Below are 23,071 nucleotides of genomic sequence, written 5' to 3' on the forward strand. Positions count from 1 at the left end.
ACCCCCACCCCACCCTAAGGATCTGTCTCTACTTCTGTTATCTCTATCAGTCTATCTCCTTTGTCAATGAAGAGGGGTTTTAAAATACTCAAGCTTCAAGTAATCCTATGATCAAAGATCACCAGAAGAAAGGCATTTGGTGAAGTTTGTATGGCAAATGCCCCTTGACCCAGAGAAAGTCTATATGACTTAGGTTGGCTCAAAGCAAAAGATCTGGCACATCTCCTCTCTTACAGCTCTAACAAAGGACTGTGTGTATCTTGATTGTGCAATTTTTAATATTTCACCTCCCTTGAAATTGGAATCTGATAATTCTATAAAGAATATAACAATTAAAAAAAAATGGATTCTGCCAAACATTTATTTAAAGAACATTTTGAAGATTATGAACATTTCATTGGCTTCGTAATTGCTAATTTTGGCATTTCACATGCAAAAGGGGGGGGAGTGTTTTCTATAAGCAGAATATATTAGGTGAATGATCTTTCTAGATAATAAGTTGTAGGAAATGGAAAGAACTCTTGTAGCTTTTCTACAAAACTATTTTGATATAAATGCCATGTGTCCTGTCTTTAATTAGAATTTGTGGAACTTAATTAATTAACCTGTTTCCTTGGTGCTGTTTAAATTTTCAAGGTATGTGTGACTAGGTCACAACACAAACTAATAACACCAACGAAAGAAACCCAGCTCTGCCCAACCCACTTCAAAGCTGGATTATCCAGAATTGGTATGGATACATCCTTAGGCAAAAACAGGTATTGACTGGTACAACATTACAAAGGAACTGCTTGTCATTCCTACCATTAATACAAAAATAATTTCTGATGCAACTCCCTGAACTCATTAAATTCTTTGAAGAAATGTAATGAAACTCAAGAACAGAGAGAAAGGAAATCTATGCATTTTCCCCAATATATTTGAGAGAGAAGCATACAATCTCTACTCACTGCCTAACAATCAACCCTGTATATAGCCAGGAAAATATGAGTAAGCAATAATCTTTGTTTCACCTGGATCTTTACCTGAGACACTTGTTGTCAGGAGTTTGACAACAATTGAGTAGTCACTTTAGGGTTTAGGAATACGAATCTCCTGGATTTTGGTGACTGCTATTATCGAGACTGTGTTAATTATGAACTTAATATTACTATATATACAGCATTGTCTGGTGTTTCAAAAGTGAAAAATAATTGAGAAATCATCACTATATCAAGTAATACATTAGGTGAATATATCAAATCACACTCAAAGTATTCAGTGTAAAATATCAGTAAGTTTAATATGAATTGTGGGTAACATTGGTTTTGATATATTGTTTCTTAAGATGATATTTACTACTAAATGAAAAAATACACTGATTTTTCAAGTGATAAATAAAAGGCAAAATTCCTCTTTAAACCATATATATTTGGGGACGCCTGGATGCCTCAGTCAGTTGAGCATCTGACTTCGGCTCAGGTGATGATCTTGCAGGCCATGAGTTCAAGCCCCGTGTCAGGCTCTGTGCTGATAGCTCAGAGCCTGGAGCCTGCTTCAGATTCTGTGTCTCCCTCTCTCTCTGCCCCTCCCCCACTCACACTCCTCTCTGTCTCTCAAAAATGAATAAATGTTTTTAAAAAATTTTAAGTATACATATTTGTTAGAAATGAGCATCGGAATAAAATGTTTTCCTCCAAAAATCCAGTGGGAGTATTTATTAGATTGTAGCTGTAGTGCGTTTCAAAGCATTCTTATCAACTTTTGACCATCTTTTAGACAGATGAGGAAAAGGCAAAAGGAGAAACTGTATATTCCAAGGATTTTTAAAACATCTGAGGTAATAAAAGTCTTCATTTCTTGTAAGAAATACGAGATTGACAAATGAAATTATAGATACAGGGACTTAAGCTATTTTAGCTATAGTTCTTTCACATGCAACTTGCATTCTGTCAAGACATTTATTTAATTTCTGTATGTCAGTGCATCTCAGTTCAGCCCATCTATAGAAGGAAAGAAGTAAACCAACAAATTTGTTGTACTTGGATGTTATGTCATTTAACCTTTATAATAAATTTATCAAGATTTCACCCATTTTATAGATGAGGAAGTTGAAACTCCAAAAATGTTAAGTAACTTACCCAAGCTTATAAGACCAATATATGGAAAGGCTAGGGTTTGAATTTATTTCTGCCTGATCTCAAAACCCATGCTCTTCCCACTATATCACATTGATCCCTTGGTACCCTCAAAGGCAGAGGAACTTCATCAATGTGATAAACTGATGTAATAATCCAACCATTATATCTTTCTTATAGACATGCTAATTAGCACCTTAAGTGGATTTATCCCTGACTGCCACCAAATTTAGTATCTTTCTCTTTTTAAATGGAAACATTTCATTTAAAACACCTTCTGTTTTTTCCAACTACATTGTTAATTTCTGAGACCATATAATTTTACATTAAGAAATCTGAATAGTTAATATATTCACATGGTTCAAATCTCAAAAAGAATTTTAAAAATACAATGAAAGGAGTCATTTTACTTTGCCCATTAAACACCAAGATCCTCTCTCATAAGCAAACCATTTTATTAGCTTTTAAATATGCTTCCAGAAATACAAATCAAAACCACACTCAGATATCACCTCACGCCAGTCAGAGTGGCCAAAATGAACAAATCAGGAGACTATAGATGCTGGAGAGGATATGGAGAAATGGGAACCCTCTTGTACTGTCGGTGGGAATGCAAACTGGTGCAGCCACTCTGGAAAACAGTGTAGAGGTTCCTCAAAAAATTAAAAATAGACCTACCCTATGACCCAGCAGTAGCACTGCTAGGAATTTACCCAAGGGATACAGGAGTACTGATGCATAGGGGCACTTGCACCCCAATGTTTATAGCAGCACTCTCAACAATAGCCAAATTGTGGAAAGAGCCTAAATGTCCATCAACTGATGAATGGATAAAGAAATTGTGGTTTATGTACACAATGGAATACTATGTAGCAATGAGAAAGAATGAAATATGGCCCTTTGTAGCAATGTGGATGGAACTGGAGAGTGTGATGCTAAGTGAAATAAGCCATACAGAGAAAGACAGATACCATATGTTTTCACTCTTATGTGGATCCTGAGAAACTTAGCAGAAACCCATGGGGGAGGGGAAGGAAAAAAAAAAAAAAAAAGAGGTTAGAGTGGGAGAGAGCCAAAGCATAAGAGACTCTTAAAAACTGAGAACAAACTGAGGGTTGATGGGGATTGGGAGGGTGATGGGTAGGTGATGGGTATTGAAGAGGGCATCTTTTGGGATGAGCACTGGGTGTTGTATGGAAACCAATTTGACAATAAATTTCATATATTAAAATAAAATAAAATCAGAAGGGAATATAAATAAATAAATAAATAAATAAATATTCTTCCAGAGGTGTTTACATATATAAGTAATTTCATATATATATCAATTTATTTTTTCCCTTTTAAACACAAATGGCAGCTTATTACTATACATGCTTCTATATTTTGCTTTTCTCACCTGATTTATTCCAGAGATATTTCACATTAGTCTATAAAGAGCTCTGTCATTTTTGTTTACTACTTCATAGTATTCTGTTTACATGATAATGTTGAATATTTAGATTGTTTACTTTTTTCCCCTTAACAGTGCTACAGATGTGTAACTTTCTAATCTGTCTGGCCTCCAGTAAGTGTGGGCACAAATTAATTTAATTGAAAAGTTGTAAAATTGCAACTAGAGGGCTCCTGGGGGGCTCAGTCTGACTCTTGATTTCTGCTCAGACCATGATCCCAAGGTCGTGGGATTGAGCCCCCGCAAAGAGCATGGAGCCTGCTTGGGATTCTCTCTCTCCCTTGGCCTCTTGCTCTCTCTCTCTCTCTCTCTCTTTCTCAAAAATAAAATAAAATCAATAAAAATAAAAATAAATTGCAATTGGACTTTAGGCAACTACTTATTTGAGCTATAGTTGAATATAGCTGCAAGAGGGATGTCTAGTGACATCCAGGAAGTGGGCATATATTTTTTTTAATTTTAATGTTTATTTTTGAGAGAGAGAGAGAGACGGAACGTGATCAGGGGAGGGGCAAAGAGAGAGGGAGACACAGAATCCGAAGCAGGCTTCAGGCTCTGAGCTGTCAGCACAGAGCTGGATGCAAGGCCCAAACCCACAAACTGTGAGATCATGACCTGAGCCGAAGTCAGACGTTCAACTGACTGAGCCACCCAGGCATCCCAAAACTAGGCATATTTTAAAAAATAAAGAGTTATGCCTGCATGCAGCTGGACTAACACACCACACAGCCTAAGAAAATTTACCAAATCATTCAGAAAGTTGCCTAGAATTTATTCTGTTACTGAGCCTACCCTTCCTAAAAAGGGACAATATAATATATATTCACACAAAAAGGCCTGCTTACCTCCTAAAAGTTCTGTCCTTACTGCCTGCCCAACAAGAATGAAGGCAGTAAATGATGTTGCTCCATTTGATTATACACCTTTCATGCCAGGGATTTTTTTTTTTTTTTCAAACTTCTAAAACTAATGAGTATATAAATACCTCTTGTGGTGGAATCATTCAGGTTCTCAACAAAGGAGAGATGATGGAACAATTAATATCCACCTTCTTCCTTGGGGCTCTGCTAGAACTCCTTAATCCTTGAATTGTTGGATAAAGGACAGCATGTCAAGGAGAATATGCATTAAGGTTATGGAGAAGAATTAGGTTTTGGTGGGAAGATCTCTGAGCCAGGAATCAGAAATACAAGTCTACTTCAATTGACTGGTATAGTACTCTTAGACCTAGATAGTTTGTCCACTTGACCTTTAAAGGTATACTTTAAAGGTACATAACTTAAGAAGCATTTCATTACAAAATGTAGTCATCATTTCAAATCAAATACCATGCACGCATAGAAAAAATATGGTCATTTACATACAAAACCAAGGTTAATAGTAATTATCTCTGGGTAATGGAATTATACAAAGATTTATAAATTCTTTTTCTTTTTTGAATGTTTGCATTTTACAGGCTTTTTTTTTTTTTTAGTTTTTCCATAGTTAACATGTTTTTTGTGTAATAAAAAATTAAATATTTAAATTAAATAAACCTATATCACATTGTGCAATGTTCTCATCTGTTCATTCAACCAACATTTATTCAACTCCTGCTATTTGCAGGGCACTGTGCCAAGTGCTTTAGAGAAAACATAAAAGAAAAAGAAGATTTAATGTATTTCCTTTCATCTGTGCTGATGCATATATACTTATTGACTGATGGTTAAGTAGATAAAATGCACATGGAATAATAGAGAACAGAAAGACATTCAAGACAGTATAACAAACTATTTTATAGTGTTGAATAGATAGGAAGTAAAAGATAAATTAACATGGAGTAAGTTTATTTAGGAAAAAGCTTGATTATGACCATTTTGAGCTAGGATAATGACAGGGAAATAAAGGAGGTAGAGCATCCCAAATGGAAAGAAATGATGGGAATGATCACAAAGAAGTAAAAGTCTTCAAATTGTATGTCAGGATGGTAAAACGACTAACTTGCACCATACAGAGAACTCAAAATGGGGATTAAAGAGAAAGTCGGTTAAAGAAATCTTAAATACTGGACTCAGTGCTTTAAATTTGGTTCAATAGGCCACATACCATTGTTCTTGAAAAGCAAAGTTATCAAGATAAAAGTTAAGGGACGATTACAATTTTGTTTTATTTTGGCTGCATTGCATGGGTTTTGTCAGAACGAGGAAATGCTGGAGTCTGGGAAATGAGCAGTCTTGCTGTTGTGCTTAGTCCAGGTGTGAGATCATGAAGGCCTGGATCAGGGTAGTGACTGTCAGGTTAAGTAAAATGTACTATCAGCAATCGTAAAAAATCAGCATGACTTGGTGCCTGATAAATGTGGGGAGCAGTAGTATAAAAACAAAGTTACTCCAGAAAAATTGATACAAACGTTCTGAAGAGAAATGTGGCATTAGGTATCAAGATCCTTTCTTTACAGACACCTGGCTCAGTTGGTAGAGCATGCAACTCTTGGTATCAGTGAGTTCCAGGTGTATTCTGGACAGAGTTCACTAAACAAAAATTTTTTAAAAGATCCTTTTTTTTAAAAAAAATTTTTAAATGTTTTTTAAAAATTTATTTTTGAGAAAGAGAGAGACAGAGCATGAGCAGGGGAGGGGCAGAGAGAGAGGGAGACACAGAATCCAAAGCAGGCTCCAGGCTCTGAGCTGTCAGCACAGAGCCCGACGTGGGGCTTGAACTCACGGACTATGAGATCATGACCTGAGCCGAAGTCAGACGCTTAACCAACTGAGCCACCCAGGCGCCCCAAAGATCCTTTCTTTAAGTTTTTATTTCCATCTATTAGAATGGCTAAAATCCAAATAACTGACAATACCAATTGTTGGTGAGGATGCAAAGCTAAAAGAACTCACTCACTGCTAGTAAGAATGAAAATGGTACAACCACTTTCAAAGAAAGTTTGGAAGTTTCTTACAAAGCTAAACGTAGTCTTGCCGTGTAATCCATAGTTGCAATCCTGGGTATTTACCCACTGAGTGGAAAACCTATCCACATAAAATTCTGCATGTGAATGTTTATAGCAGTTTTATTCACAATCACCAAGATGTGGAAGCAACCAAGGTATCCTTTGATAAGTGAATGAATAAACAAACTGTGTTATCACCATACAATGGAAGATTGTTGAGTAATAAAAACAAATGAACTATCAAACTATGCAAAGACATAGATGAATTTTAAATACATATTGCTAGGCAAAAGAAGCCAGTCTAAAAAGGCTGCATACTGAATGAATCTATATGACATTCTGGAAAAGGCAAAACTGTGGAGATGGTAAACAGATCTATGACTGCCAGGGATTGGAGTGGGGGAAGGGTTGAACAGGTGAAGAACAGGGACTTTCAGATTGGTAACATTCTGTATGATACTGTATTTTGTACGGAATTATAATAGTGGATATGTGACACTATGTATTTGTCAAAACTCATAGACTTCATAGTACAAAGAGTGAACTTTTTAATTTTTTTACTTTTATTTTAAATAGTCTCCATACCCAATGTGGGGCTTGAACTCATGACCCTGAGATCAAGAATCTTATGCTCTACCAACTGAGTCAGCCATGCACCCCAAGAGTGAACTTTAATGTGTGAAAAAATGTTTTCATTTGTTTAGTAGGTCAGGATATGTTAGAATGGAATGCAGATGATGACAAAAATATATATAATTGTATTACAAATGTGTGAAACAACTTCAGTGAAGGGAGTGAAAGAAAAAGCAACTGACCTATGTAAGTTTGGAAAGCAGTTGTCACTCTAAAGGCAAAAGGAACAGCACATAAGCAATGTACAATAGTTGATTAAGGTATTTTCCCCTGGGGATGTGCGTTAACAAACATTTCTAAAACCATATATGTGTATTGGAATTGAACAATTATGTAAATGGCTGGCAGTTTCTGTTTCTCACTGTGGAGTGGGTGATTACAGATAAGCAAGGGGAGGAAGCTAGAATGATCTATGTGGTAATGGATTAGAGTTGGAGACATCAGAACTTCTAGTTAGTTTAATATAATTACAAGTGGATACATGTAGGAATATGTATAGGTATGTGCATATACACAAGTTAGTATACACACATATTTTTTCTTGGTCTGTCAGCACAGAGGACCTAGAAATGATATTCCAGTAGCAACATGCACACCTTGCACCCACATCTTGGCTTTTAATAACATTCTCCAATGAGAGGAACCAGACTCCTTGGAGAAATCTAGGACTGGGACTGAATCTGGGACTGGGACAGGAAATATACATGATGAACCTGGAACATCTTAGAGTGCCAGAAAGTAAGAAATTACTAAACATGCATGCGCGCACGTGTGAGCGCACACATACACACACACACACAATAATGAGGGTATTTCAAAGAGATAATAGGAGCTAACTGAAACAATTCCCAATGGCCAAAGCTGGAAAAATTTGAGCAAATAAATAATATTGAATTATAGCCCAAAGTATAAAATAAATGTCCTTGAGTCCATATGGGTAAATAAATGTTTGAATGAATAAATAAATAAATGGGACAATAGGTAAGTTTTCCATGCAGAAGAAATCCAAATTGATGTAGAAACTCTACCCTTGAGGGGCGCCTGGGTGGCTCAGTCGGTTGAGCGTCCGACTTCAGCCCGGGTCATGATCTCGCGTTCCGTGAGTTCGAGCCCCGCGTCGGGCTCTGTGCTGACAGCTCGGAGCCCGGAGCCTGTTTCAGATTCTGTGTCTCCCTCTCTCTCTGACCCTCCCCTGTTCATGCTCTGTCTCTCTCTGTCTCAAAAATAAATAAACATTAAAAAAAAAATTAAAAAAAAAAAAAAAAAAAAAAAAAGAAACTCTACCCTTGAGGAGGTGAAGCATTAGCTTCCCTCTCCTTACATTTGGGCTGTGCATAGTGATATCCTTCCAAAGAGTAAAATATGGAAATGGGAGAGGGACAAGTGACTTGATTGTGGAGAAACCTGACAAACACTACCTCAGCCAGGTTGTCAAGATTAACATCATCAGTGATAACTCCTGTTGATAGTATATACCCTTGATACTACATGCAAAAGTCTGAGAAACTGTCATGGTCAAGGGGAACCTAAGGAGACATGATAACTAAATGTAGTGTAGTATCCTGGATGGAATACTGGAACAGGAAAAGGACATGAGATAAACCCAAAATAAACTTGAATAAATTATGGATCTTAGTAACTATGTATTAATTAGCTAATATTATATCAATGTTGGTTTATTAATTGCAACACATGTACCATACTAATATAAGATACTAAGATATTAGTATAGAGGAGATTGGAGACTGGCTATGTGGCAACTATACTGTCTTTCCAGCTTTTCTATAAATCTAACACTATTCTAAAATTTAATTTTTTTATTTTTATTTTTTCCAGTTTTGCTGAGATATAATTGATCTATAACATTGTATTAATTTAAGGTATACAATATAATGATTCGATATACATATATATTGCAAAATGATTACCACAATAAATTTAGTTAACATACATTACCTCACATAGTTACAATTTTTTCTTCTTGTGTTGAGAACTTTTAAGATCTGCTCTCTTGTGAGCATTTTTAAAAATTTTTTATAATTTTTTTTAATGTTTATTTTTGAGAGAGAGAGACAGAGCATGAGCAGGGGAGGGGAAGAGAGAGAGGGAGACACAGAATCCAAAGCAGGCTCCAGGCTCTGAGCTGCCAGCACAGAGCCCAACATGGGACTCAAACCCCTGAACCGTGAGATCATGACCTTAGCCGAAGTTGGACGCTTAACCAACTGAGCCACCCAGGTGCCCCTTTTTCAATTTTTTAAAATGGTTATTTTTGAGAGAGAGAGAGAGTGGGAGTTGGTACAGAGAGAGAGGGAGACACAGAATCCGAAGCAGGCTCTAGGCTCTGAGCTGTTGGCACAGAGCCCGACATGGGTCTTGAACTCACGAACTGCAAGATCATGACCTGAGTCGAAGTCAGCCGCTTAACCGACTGAGCCACCCAGGGGCCCCTCTTGTGAGCATTTTTAACATGCTTATTCCTTTGGACTTCTAGGAATTTTTGTTTATGAGTCTAGGAATTTATGTTTATGAGTTGGGTCACTTGTGTGGCTCAGTCAATAGATGGTATGACTCTTGATCTTGGGGTTGTGAGATCAAGCCCCATGCTGGATGTAGAGATCACTTGAAAATAAAATCTTTTTTTGAATCTTTTTAAAAAATGCTTATTGGGGCACCTGGGTGGCTCAGTCGGTTGGGCATCTTCTTCGGCTCAGGTCATGATGTCACGGTTGCTGGGTTCGGCCCCACGTTGGGCTCTGTGCTGACGGCTCGGAGCCTGGAGCCTGCTTCCGATTCTGTGTCTCCCTCTCCCTCTCTCTCTGCCCCTCCCCAACTCGTGCTCTGTTTCTGTCTCCAAAATAAATAAATCTAAAAAAAAATTTTTTTAAATGCTTATTTATTTTTGAGAGAGAATGCACACACATGCGAGCAGGGGAAGAGCAGAGAAGGGGACAAAGGATACAAAGCGGGCTCCATACTGACAACAGAGAGCCCAATATGGGGCTCGAAATCACAAATTGTGAGATCATGACCCGAGCCGAAGTGGGACGCTTAACTGACTGAACCACCCAGGTGCCCCGATCTTTTTTTTTTTTAAGTAGGCATCTCACCCATTGTGGAGTCCAGTGTGGGGCTTGAACTCACGACACTGAGATCAAGACCTGCTCTGAGATCAAGAGTCAGATGCTTAACTGACTGAACCACCCAGGTGCCCCCAAAAATCAAAATCTTAAAAAAAAAAAAAGGTTTAATCAGACATAGGAACAAAATTATTGTATAGAAAAAAATGAAGTTCACAGGGGTGCCTGGGTGGCTCAGTCAGTTGAGTGTCAGACTTTGGCTTAGGTCATGATCTCAGGTTACTGGGTTTGAGTCCCGCATCTGGCTTTCTGCTGTCAGTGCAGAGCCTGATTCAGATCCTCTGTACCCCTCTCTCAATGCCCCTCCCCGACTCATGCTCTCTCAAAAATAAATAAACTTCAAAAAAAAATGAAGTTCATATTATGTTAAATAAAAAATAAGGTTATAAGACAAGATGTATATATATTCTCAATACACTACAGTGAATAGAAAATGACATACCTCAAAATGACAAATATCAGGGGCACCTGACTGACTTAGTTGGAACAGTATGTGACCCTTGATCTCAGGGTCATGAGTTTGAGCCCCATGTTGGGTATAGAGATTAAATTTAAAAAATTAAAATAAAAAAAAAATAACATATGTCAGACAGATTATCTGTGGATGGTGGAATAGTGGGTTATTTTTATTTATTTATGTTTCCAATTTTTCTATAAGTAATGTATTACTCTGGTGATCAGAAAAAAAATAAAGGTTGTAAGAAAAAATCACTATAGGTGTAAAATCAGAGGATTCATCAAATTGGGATACTTATTGGCAATAAGGAACTGGGAACGAATTTTTAAAAGATGTTGAGTTGTAGCTTTGGTTTTCATTAAAAAAACATCACTCTGCAAAAAGGTCATGTTAGCAATGAAGATTAAGTCACTTTTCCACCAGGTGAATCCTTGGTGAATATATTTTGGGTACTGCCTCCACAGAAAGATGCATACTTAAAATCTGAGTACTAGCAGCAATTCTGTGTGTTTTCCTCCACCCCTCGGGAGTAATTAAAAGGGAAGCCCAAGAATCACACTGATGAATAAGTATCAGCAAGTGTGTAGGCCCTCATCCCAGATACCTTGATCCGCAGTTGCACAAGCTCATTTGACAAGAACAGGCTACTAACAACCTGCAATCACAGATCCTTTGAAGAAACCCAGAAGCTTACCAAGTGCATTACAGTGAAGGCCCTACCTCTGCAATTCCACACATATGGGAGACCCAAGGCTGACTACTCCAAACACCTTGTTTCATATGTCCTCTTCTACACTGCAACTTGGGCAGCCACACCTACCTTCTCTAGAAGCTCTCCTTGGCAGGTACCGTGGCATTCTGCCACAGACTCTAGAAGGTTCCAGGACTGGTGAAAATTTAGAATCTCATTGTCTGAGCACTTTCCTGATAAGATAATAGTTATTTAGAAACCCCCACATCAAGACTCAGCTTATCTTCCAGGTCATGGTGGTCTGCCTCATAGTGAGTCAGTACTTTTGAATCAGAAGGGCCCTTGAGGAGTCCTCTAGGCTTCATACTACCTGTTTAATAAAGAAGAAACTGGAGAACTGTGTATTAGAGTCAATACCTCCTGGAAAAATCTCTAAGGGGACGTTTCCATCCATCACCTTCTGATGTTTCCTGTCAGAATCAGAAGTACATCATTGCATTGCTTACCAAAGTGAGAAGAGAGCAAGCCTGGGGTTCCTACTCGGAGAGCAATTTTGGCTTATAAGTGAGAACTGAGTCACTCTGAAGGCTGATCTTAGAGACTCTTTTGGAGTGTTTGAACTCACCTTCGTTAACCACACCCCTTGCTCATCAAGGCAGGCCTATAAAGCAAGAGACGCAGCATGGCGTTCACCTGCAGGGCAGGTAACAGTGCCACCTCCCAGATGTTCTTCCCCAAGGAAGTGGCATGGTGTTTGCTGTGGCCCCAAGAGGACTATAGACAGTCTAGCTGAAACATGAGCCTAGTACAAGCTCACAGAAGCTGTAAGAAAAATTGTGGTCAAGACTCTACCCTGAAACTTTTCGCCTAGAAGGACCTCTTTAACTCTGGCATTGGCACCACTGGTGACAAAAGAGAAAAAAACAGCCAGGGTTGGACTGTTCCAGCTTAGATTTAGTAGATGAAAAATGTTTGTCATTTGAATAGGATTGCTTCACCCTTACAAGAGTTATGTAGGGCAAATGTCTGAGAAATGGGCAAGCCTGTCAATGGCCTCTGGGATTTGGTTAAAGCCCTAAACTGTCCTAGTGCCTCTGCCCTTAAGCTGGAAGGATTTTTAACCAAGATTGAGCCATAATAGTGTCCAAAGGAAGCAGCAATACTGTTCTGTGTACTAGGGATTTCATAAGGATATTAGAATTCCTAGAGAATAACTGAAGGACTGTGAAATATATTTTTTAATTTTTTTTAGTTTATTTTGGGAGAGAGAGAGAACACATGATCAGGGGAGGAGCAGAGAGAGAGAGAGAGAGAGAGAGAGAGAGAGAGAGAATCTCAAGCAGGCTCCACACTGTCAGCAGGTAGCTGGACACGGGGCTCAAACCCATGAACTTTGAGATCATGACCTGAACTGAAATCAAGAGTCAGACGCTTGGGAATGCAAGCTGGTGCAGCCACTCTGGAAAACAGTATGGAGGTTCCTCAAAACACTAAAATAGAACTACCCCACGACCCAGCAATTGCACTACTAGGCATTTATCCAAGGGATACAGGTGTGCTATTTCAAAGGGACACATGCACCCCCATGTTTATAGCAGCACTATCAACAATAGCCAAAGTATGGAAAGAGCCCAAATGTCCATCAATGGATGAATGGATAAAGAAGATGTGGTATATCTATATAATGGAGTATTACTCAGCAATCAAAAAGAATGAAATCTTGCCATTTGCAACTACATGGATAGAACTGGAGGGTATTATACTAAGTGAAATTAGAGAAAGACAAAAATCATATGACTTCACTCATATGAGGACTTTAAGAGACAAAACAGATGAACATAGGGAAGGGAAACAAAAACCATATAAAAATAAGAAGGGGGACAAAACAGAAGAGACTCATAAACATGGAGAACAAACTGAGGGTTACTGAAGGGGTTGTGGGAGGGGGGATGGACTAAATGGGCAAGGGGCACTAAGGAATCTACTCCTGAAATCATTGTTGCACTATATGCTAACTAATTTGGATGTAAATTTTAAAAAATAAAAAACAAAATTAAAAAAAAAAAAGAGTCAGATCTTGACCGACTGAGCCACCCAGGCGCCCCAGGACTCAAATATTTTAAAACCCTCAAGAGCACTGGTGAGACCACTTTGCAGACCCTGATCATCTCATGCCCAACAATTATTCTCACAAGTTCCCTGTTGTCCTCTCATATGCCATTAGCAGGATTGTAAATTGATAACATCTTTAGGAAATCAGTTTGGAGTTGCCTTCAAATTTTTAAATGCACATACCCTTTAATCTAGCAAAATCCACTTCCAATTCTGGGAGAATTGGAGACACTCACACATGAGCTCAGAAATACGTGTGTGAAGATGTTCACAGAAACCTTACATTTGTCCATCAATAAGTGTTTAATAAGTAGAGGAACAGCTATAAAATGCTAACCATCATCTGAGCTTTTAGCAGGTCATCTTTTTTTTTTTTCCTGGTAGAGGGTCTTGCCTTGATGCTGATGGCTCCTAACTGATCAACATGGTGGTTGCTGAAGGTTCAGGCGGTTGTGGCCATTTCTTAAAACAAGACAACAATGAAGTTTTTCTCATCGAAGGACTTTCCTTTCTGTGAACGATTTTTCTGTAGCATGCGATGTTGCTTGACAGCATTTTACTCACAGTAGAGCTTTTTTCAAAATTAGAGTCAGTCCTGGGTGTCTGCCTGGCTCAGTTGATAGAGCATGCGACTCTGGATCTCAAGGTTGAGAGTTCGAGCCCCATGCTGGGTGCGGAGATTACTAAAAATTAAAATCTTTTTGGGGGGCACCTGGGTGGCTCAGTTAAGCATTTGACTTCGGCTCAGGTCATAATCTCGTGGTTCATGGGTTCAAGCCCCATGTCGGGGTCTGTGCTGACAGCTCGGATCCTGGAGCCTGCTTCGGATTCTGTCTCCCTCTCCCTCTGCCCCTTCCCCACTGATGCGCTGTCTCTCTCTGTCTCTCTCGCTCTCAAAAACAAACATAGAAATGTTTTAAAATAAAATAAAATAAAATCTTTTTAAAATGCTTATTTATTTATTATGAGAGAGCACCTGAGCCAGGGAGAGAGGCAGAGAGAGAGGAAAGAGAATCCCAAGCAGGCTCCACGCTGTCAGCACTGAGCCCAGTGAGGGACTTGATCCCATGATCTGCAAGATCATGACTTGAGCTGAAATCGAGTCGGATCCGATGTTGACCCAACCAACTGAGCCACCCAGGTGCCCCAAAAATTAAATCTTAAAAAAAAAATTGGAGTCAATGCTTTCAAGCCCTGCTGCTGCTTTATCAACTAAGTTTATGTAATATTCTAAATCCTTTATTGTCATTTCAACAATCTTCACAGCATCTTCACTGGGAGTAGATTGCATTTTAAGAAATTATTTTCTTTGCTCATCCAGAGGAAGCAAGTTCTCATCCATTAAGGTTTTATCATGAAATTGTGGCAGTTCAGTCATATCTTCAGGCTTCACTTCTAACTCTATTTTTCTTGCTATTGCCATCACATCTGCAGTTACATCCTCCATTGAAGTCTGGAATCCCTCAAGGTCGTCTATGAGGGTTAGAATCAACTTCTTCCAAATTCCTGTTAATGTTGGTGGTTTGAATCCCGAATGTTCTTTTTTTTTTAAGTTTATTTATTTATTTTGAGAAAGAAAAAGAGCACTGATGCACATGGGGGCTGGGCAGAGAGAGAGGAGAGAGAGAATCCCAAGCAGGCTGTCAGCACAGAGTCTGACCCAAGGCTCAATCTCACAAACTGTGAGATCATGACCTGAGCTGAAATGAAGAGTTGGACCCTTGACTGAGCCATCCAAGTGCCCTTGAATCCCGAATGTTCTTAATGGCATCTAGAATGTGAATCCTTTACAGAAGGTTTTCAATTTACTTTGCCCATCTTGATTTTCAACATGCCTTCCTCACTAAGCTTAATTGTTTCTAGCTTTTGATTTAAAGTGAGAGACGTGCAGGGACACCTGGGTGGTTCAGTCAGTTAAGCACGTCCAACTTCGGCTCAGGTCATGATCTCGCTGTTCGTGGGTTCGAGCCCCGCCTCGGGCTCTGTGCTGACAGCTCAGAGCCTGGAGCCTGCTTCAGATTCTGTGTCTCCCTCTCTCTCTGCCCTTCCCCTGTTCGCATTCTGTTTCTCTCTCTCTCTCAAAAATAAATAAACATTTAAAAAAATTTAAAGTAAGAGACATGCAAGGGAACCTAGGTGGCTCAGTCAGTTGAGCATCTGACTCCTGATTTCAGCTCAGGTCATGATCTCATGGTTTGTGAGATTGAGCCTGGCGTTGGGCTCTGTGCTGAGTGAGGAGCCTGCTTGGGATTCTCTCTTGCTGCCTCTCCCCTGCTTGCACATGCGCTCTCTCTCTCAAAATAAATATTTAAACATTTTTAAAAAGTCCTTAATGAAGAAGTAAAAATTAATTTTATTAATTAAATCTCAGCTTTTCATTACATGTATTTTAATATTCTATTTGAGGAAATGAGAAGTATACATAGAGCACTTCTGCTGAACATTGGTTGTCTCCAGGGAAAACACTCATGCAACTATTTTTGTTGTAAGCTGAACTAACCATTTTTTCATGGAACATCATTTTTACTTTAAAGTATGACTGACATAAATTTTGGTAATTCAGACTGGTGTATTTGGCAGACATTTTCTGGAGCCTGCCATTTGAAGGAAAACAGCTGACAGTATATTGTTTCCAAATATAAAATTCAAGTTTTGGGGCATAAATGCGGATTTTGGAAAGTTGCATCCACTGTTATTGGTTGACAGTTTCCCAAAACTTAAAGACTTTTTTGGTGAGATAGGAGATGATATTGCAAAATGTATTCTCTGATATTATTTTGACATTATATAATAAAATGTGTCAGTATTTGCAAGAGCTGCATAACTCAGTGAACTGTATTTCCCAAATGACCAATACATGATGTTATAAAACCGTGAATGAATAAAACAACATTCAAAGCTAGGCTAGTGGATTTTAATGTAACAGAGTATGAAAATTTTATAGTTATGATTTCAACCTTTAGAAAACTAACAGTTGTTGCATTTTCGTGTGGTAGTAAAGATAATAACTGCAATTATCTGAAAAAAAAATTAAAATATTCCTCCCTTTCCAACTACATATCCATGTGAGTCCAGATTTTCTTCATATTCTTCAACCAAAATACTAATTGCAGTTGACTGAATTTTGAAGTTGATAGGATGGACAATCCATCCGTCTTTTATTAAGTCACACATTAAAAATTAACTCTTACTAAATTTTTCTTCAAAAAATAGATTTTTTTCATAAAAATATGTTACTTATGTTCACATTTATGAATTAAACTTATAGAGTTTTGTAAATTCCTGTTTTAATTTCCAATACACTAAACACTAATAGATAAAACCCACATATATAAACAAGAGCTCAGGATGCTCTATAAACAAGGGCTCCGTCGGTTGAGCATCCAACTCTTGATTTCAGCTCAGGTCATGATCCCAGGGTCATGGGATCGAGACCCGGGTCGGGCTCCACGCTGAATGTGGAGCCTGCTTAAGATTCTCTTTCTCCCTCTCTCTCTGCCCCCTCCCCTGCTCACACACTCTCTCTTTCTCTTAAAAAAAAAAAAAGTACAATCAATATTATAAAAATTAAAAAAATAAAGAAACAAGAGCTCTTTGGGTCTTTAATAATAAATAAAAGAACTGTAGGTCTTTAATAATTTTTAAGAGTGTACAGGGGTTATGAAACCAGAAAGTTTCAGGACTGCTGCAGTACTATATAGCGCTTGCAGTGGAGGCAGAAGGATGGAGGAGATGATCTATGAAGTCTCTGCTGGGTTTTCAGTCTTTCCTTACTCAGCCAACTCTCGTCTTTAACTCAGCAGTCAAAGCTTGGGAGCAAGAGCTCTGAATGTGCTCTGGGCATCTCTGATGTGAATCTATGAAAGGGAAAAGATACTCCTTTCCCTGCTTCTCTCTCTTTCTAAGTCTCCAGATAAAACTTTGTCTGCATAGGGTGAAGAGAGAGACTAGATAGGGCAGACGACAGGGACCTTCCCAGCCATGAGGAGTTTATTTAGAAAACCTGAAGTTAAATGGTAGGGACAAGCTGTAAGGGGCCACAACTGGTCCACTTGGGCTCAATAGCAGGAACTGGGAAGAGCCAGGGACATCTCCTAGAACAGTGATACTTGTATTTCCTTCCTCCTGTGCTGGCCCATTTCTTAAAATGACCTAAGCCCTTCAATGAGTTTTAAGAACCAACAATTCTTCCAGGCCACAGCCCCATATGGTTAATTAGAATAGACAAATATGGACGGGGCGCGTGGGTGGCTCAGTCGGTTAAGCCTCCGACTTCAGCTCAGGTCACGATCTCGCTGTCTGTGAGTTCGAGCCTCGCCTCGGGCTCTGGGCTGACAGCTCAGAGCTTGGAGCCTGCTTCCGATTCTGTGTCTCCCTCTCTCTCTTCCCCTCCCCCATTCATGCTCTGTCTGTCTCTGTCTCAAAAATAAATGAACGTTAAAAAAATTTTTTTTAAAGAATAGACAAATATGGAAAGAAATCAAACTTAAAGAGAAAAAAATGTAAAGCAGCGTAATAACAACTACTTTGCCACGTATGTCACTTTCCACCTCCACATCCACCCGCACCTCTCCCTTGCTCTCCTACCATCCATCCCTTCCCCTTGGCCTGACAGCTGTCCTTCCTTAGGCTATTACTGATTCATTAGGGATTTAGTCACTAGGATGGGGAATTTAGGGGTAAGGTGTTTCACCGTAATTTGAGTCCCCTCTATGCTGTTTACTGGCTGTGTGATCAAGCAGGTAACTCTCCTCTGAACCCTCAGTTCTGCATCTTTAAGAGGAGATGATCTTCCAGCTCTATGATCCTGTGGTTATTAATAAAGAGAAGATAGGTCAGGCTGGAGCTAAGGACTCTGGCATTAATATATTATCATTGAGAAGAGCAGAGAATCTAGAAAGAGAGCACAGCTCTAGTTTGCATCATTATACATTTTCCCCTTTGGACACGGATATATTCGCAGGAGATGAACAAACACAGGTCTCTAAAAACAACCTGAAGAAGTCTCCCAAGACTGTGGTTCTTCCCTTGGGTTCACTTAACTGTTAGGTTCCTGGAGTCGGTATTGGAGAATTCCCCCAGTTCTTGCCCAGCCTTGGTAATTCCTTTGGTCTTGGAGGCCCTAGAGGTTTTCAGCCTCCCTGTTGTGACCCTGCTAATTAGATACCAGGCTCTGGCCCCTACCATTCTTTTTATTATTATTTTTTTTATTTTTAATGTTTATTTATTTTTGAGAGAGACACAGAGCATGAGCAGGGGAGGGGTAGAGGGTGAGGGAGACACAAAATTCAAAGCAGGCTCCAGGCTCTGAGCTGTCAGCACAGAGCCCTACGTAGGGCTCAAACTCATGAACCACGAGATCATGACCTCAGCCAAGTCAGATGCTTAACCAATTGAGGCACCCAGGCACCCTTCTTTTTATTTTTTTAAATAGATTTATTGAAATATAATTTACAGACCACATAATTTTGTGGCTCTTATTGTATTCACAGAGTTGTACAACCATCACATCTATTCTGGAACATTTTCATCAGCCCTAAAAATAAGTCCTATACTCCTTAGCCATTACCTTTAACCTCCCCACCCCTTCCCTCCCAGGTGCCAAACCTTTGGCAACCAATAGTCTAATTTCTATCTTTATAGATTTGCCTATTCTGGATAGTTAACATAAATGGAATCATACAACATGTAGTCCTTTGTGACTAGTTTCTTTCACTTAGAATGATGTTTTCAAAGTTCATCAATGTTGTAGCGTGTATCAGTGTTTCATTACATTTTATTGCTGAATTATATTCCACTGTATGGATATAACACATTTTGTTTATTCATCACTTTGCGTTGTTGAGTCATCAGAGTTGTTTTCACCTTTTGACTATTGTGAATAATGCTGCTATGAACATTGGTACAAAGTATCTGTTTGCGTCCCTGCTTTTAAATCTTTTGGGTATATATCTAGGAGTGGGATTGCTAGATCATATGATGATTCTATATTTAACTTTTAGAAGGACACAAACTATTTTCAGGGCTGCTGCATCATTTTACATTCCCACCAGTGATGTGTGAGGGTTCCAACTTCTCTGCATCCTCACCAATACTTGTTATTTATAGCCATCCTAATGTGTGTGAACAGTATCTCATTGTGATTTTGATTTACATTTTCCTAATCGCTAATGATGTTGAGCATCTTTTCATGTGCTTATTGTCCATTTGTATATCTTCTTTATTTTTTCAGTTTACTTATTTATGTTTATATATGTTTATTCATTTTTGAGAGAGAACGCACGCAGAGGAGGGGCAGAGAGACATGGGGACAGAGGATCTGAAGCAGGATCTGTGCTGACAGCCGCCAGCCAATGTGGGGCTTGAACTCAGGAACTATGAGATCATTACCTGAGGCGAAGTCAGACACTCAACTGACTGAGTCACCCAGGCACCCCTAGTTTGTTTGTTTGTTTGTTTGTTTGTTTTTAAGTAATCTCTATACCCAACATGGGGTCAAACTCATGACCACAAAGTCAAATGATCCCACTCTTCTGACTAAGCCAGCCAGGTCCTCCCATTATTATATATTCTTTAGATAAATGTTTATTTGGAGGCCTTGTCTATTTTTTTTTTTTAGTAAGTGCTTCACCTAATGTGGGGCTCAAACTCACCACCCTAAGATCAAAAGTCGCATGATCCACTGATTAAGCCAGCCAGATGCCCCTTCCTTTGTTTTTGTTTTATTTTGTTTTGGGATTTTTTTTTTTTTTTTTTTTTTTTGAGAGAGAGCATGCGCCAGTGAAGGAGAGAAAGAGAATCCTAAGCAGGCTCCATGCTCAGTATGGAACCTTACACAGGGCTCAATCCCATGACCCTGGGATCATGACCTGAGCCGAAAACAAGAGTCCGACACTCAACCACCTAGCCTCCCCAGGTGCCCCTTCCCTTGCCTATTTTTAAATTGAGTTATTTGTCTTCTTGTTATTGAGTTGTAAGAGTTCTTAATATATTCTAGATACAGGTCCCTTATCAGATGTATAATTACATGTATTTTCTCCCATTCTGCTGGTTGTTTTCACTTTCTAGATAGTGCCATTTGGAGGATAGAAGTTTTAAAATTTTTATGAGGTCTAATTTATTTTTTTATTTTGTTCCTTGTGCTTTGGTATAATTCTAAGAAACCATTGCCAAGTCCAAGGTCATGAGGATTAAGGCTTATTTTCTTCTAAGAAGAGATGGTTTTAGCTCTTATATTTAAGTTTTTGATGCATTTTGAGTTAGTTATTGCATATGGTATGAGGCAGGCGTCCAACTTCTTTCTTTTGCATGGAGATATCCAGTTTTCCCAGAACCATTTGTTGAAAAGACTATTTTTTTCACCATTGAGTTGTCTTGGCATTCTCATCAAAAATTGATTGACCGTAAGTGTGAGTGTGTGTTCCTAGACTGTCAATCCTGTATGTATTTCCTTATGCAAGTACCACACTGTCTTGATTATAGGAGCTTTGAAGTAATTTTGAAAATCAGAGGTTGTGAGTCCTATAACTTGGTTCTTCATTTTCAAGATTGTTTTGGCTGTTCTAGGTTGGCCTCTACTATTCTTACCCAAAGGGACAAGGCCTCATCTATATTGCCTCTTTCAAAGTATTCATTATGTAGCCTACCACACTGACCCTCATCTTTTCCAACCTCACCTTCCCCTGTTCTCTCCCTCACTCCTCCACTCTAGCTCTGTGGGCCTTCTCAAACATTCTGAAGCTCTTCCTGCCTGAGGGCCTTTACACTGACATTACCTTGGCCAAAAAATGCTTTCTTTCCCTCCACTCCCTCTCCCCTATTCCCAAGGCTGACTTCTCGTCATTCAGGTCTCTGCTCAAATGTTATCTTCTCAGAGAGGCCCTTACTAACCCCCAATCTAAGACAGTCACTCGCCAAACTCTCCCTCTTTATTATGTTATCTTGTATTATTGTACTTACCACTGTCTGAAATAGTCTTACATATATATCATTGTATTTATTTATTTGCTGCCTCCCCCTACTAGAATGGAAGGTCCAGGAAAGCAGAGATCTTATTTCACATTGAATTCCTACACCTAGTAATACAATAGACTACATTGCCTGGCATATAATAGACATTTAATATATATGTATTTGTTGAAGGAATTTGTTGTCAACTCCTGGACAGCTCCTATAGTGGAATTCAGCACCAGGAAAAGAGGTAAGAAGCAGTGAACTGGCCTCACACCAGGATTATTTTCCTTGTACTCACCTTTTCTCATTTTTGACCAGTCGGCAGTTCCTCCCTTATTCAAAGTTTTCTCCTAATCCTCCTCCTAATATCGGTCTACATTTGAGAAGTAGATACAGACACATTCCTGCCTTCCCCAATGTCTCCTCTTGATTGCTCTTAGGAAAAATGACCTAAGATGTCTCTGACCACAGTATATATGGACAAGTACATACTCTGGTCCATTTGCAAAGACAAATCTAGAGTGTTGGGAAACATGAGGTCCTGGACAAAGGGGACAGAAGGACACAGAACCTCAGGGAAAATCAGAACCTCAGGCCAAGAGCCCAAGGAATTCACATTATAACAACCTAATACCCACAGAAGTGTGAAAGTCATTGTCCCACAGCTACAGACTAGAGAAGAGAGGACCTATGTTACTGATATGGAGAGATTTTCCCTGGGGCTAGGGAGGCTCTAATAACCCTCCATACAGCCCTGAGTTTTTCATCTAAACATCTTAAAAATGTTATAGGCATCAATTAACCCTTATAGCACCCTAGAATCAGGACTGTGGCCCGATTTTACTGACAGAAAACTGAAGACTGTGGGTTAGAGCCAGGAAAGGAATGTTTCAGGCTCACATGGCCTGGACTGAGCAAGCTAAGGGCTACATCTGAAGCCAGAGCTCACCTCATAGTCTTCCCCTTATGACAGTGGTTCCCAATCTGGGGACTGTAGGACACTTAAATTCATGTCTCTGTTTACCATGTCTTGGCTGCAGGCAGATGATAATTTAGTTGGTTCCTTGTCATGCAGGTGCCAGCTTAAAGATCACCTACTCAGAAAGGCCTCCCTTGAGCATCCATCTCTAGTAAACTTCTCCCAGTCCCTATCATATTACTGATTTTCTTCAGTGTACTTGTCATTATCCCAGATAATGTTATTTTTTGTTTGTTATTTCTGTCTTTCAGTACAAACTCCATGATGTTAGAAATTTTATCTGACAAGACATTGCTGATGTTCAATAAGTATTTGTTGAATGTTTAAATAAGTCTAAATAAAGATGTTTTCAACATTATGTAGATGCTGCTGAAATGAGTAAAATACATAACTATCTAAGTTTAAATTATACTTTTGGTATATATTTCTCTCAATCAATAGGTACTCAGGCTGTAATGTTAGGAGCCTTTTTAAAAAAACATTTAGAAGAGCCAGGCACCTGTGTGGTTCAGTCATTATACATCTCACTTTGACTCAGGTCATGATCTCACCGTTAGTGAGTTCAAGTCCCACATGGATGAACTCAAGCCCCACCAGGTGAGACCCACTT

At 39.0% G+C, this 23,071-nt stretch overlaps 1 long non-coding RNA gene across 1 annotated transcript in view; it reads left to right on the forward strand.

The window, feature by feature from the left end:
• LOC132681470 (uncharacterized) overlaps positions 1-23,071 on the forward strand; it is a 30,931-nt gene that overhangs the window by 1,355 nt on the left and 6,505 nt on the right. The window contains exon 2 of the long non-coding RNA XR_009611072.3: positions 21,672-21,729. This is a non-coding gene — a long non-coding RNA (uncharacterized LOC132681470). The remainder of the gene's footprint in view (positions 1-21,671; positions 21,730-23,071) is intronic.

The sequence above is a fragment of the Panthera onca genome, chromosome A1, assembly GCF_046562875.1.
Source record: "Panthera onca isolate mPanOnc1 chromosome A1, mPanOnc1 haplotype 2, whole genome shotgun sequence".
Lineage (NCBI taxonomy): Eukaryota > Metazoa > Chordata > Mammalia > Carnivora > Felidae > Panthera > Panthera onca.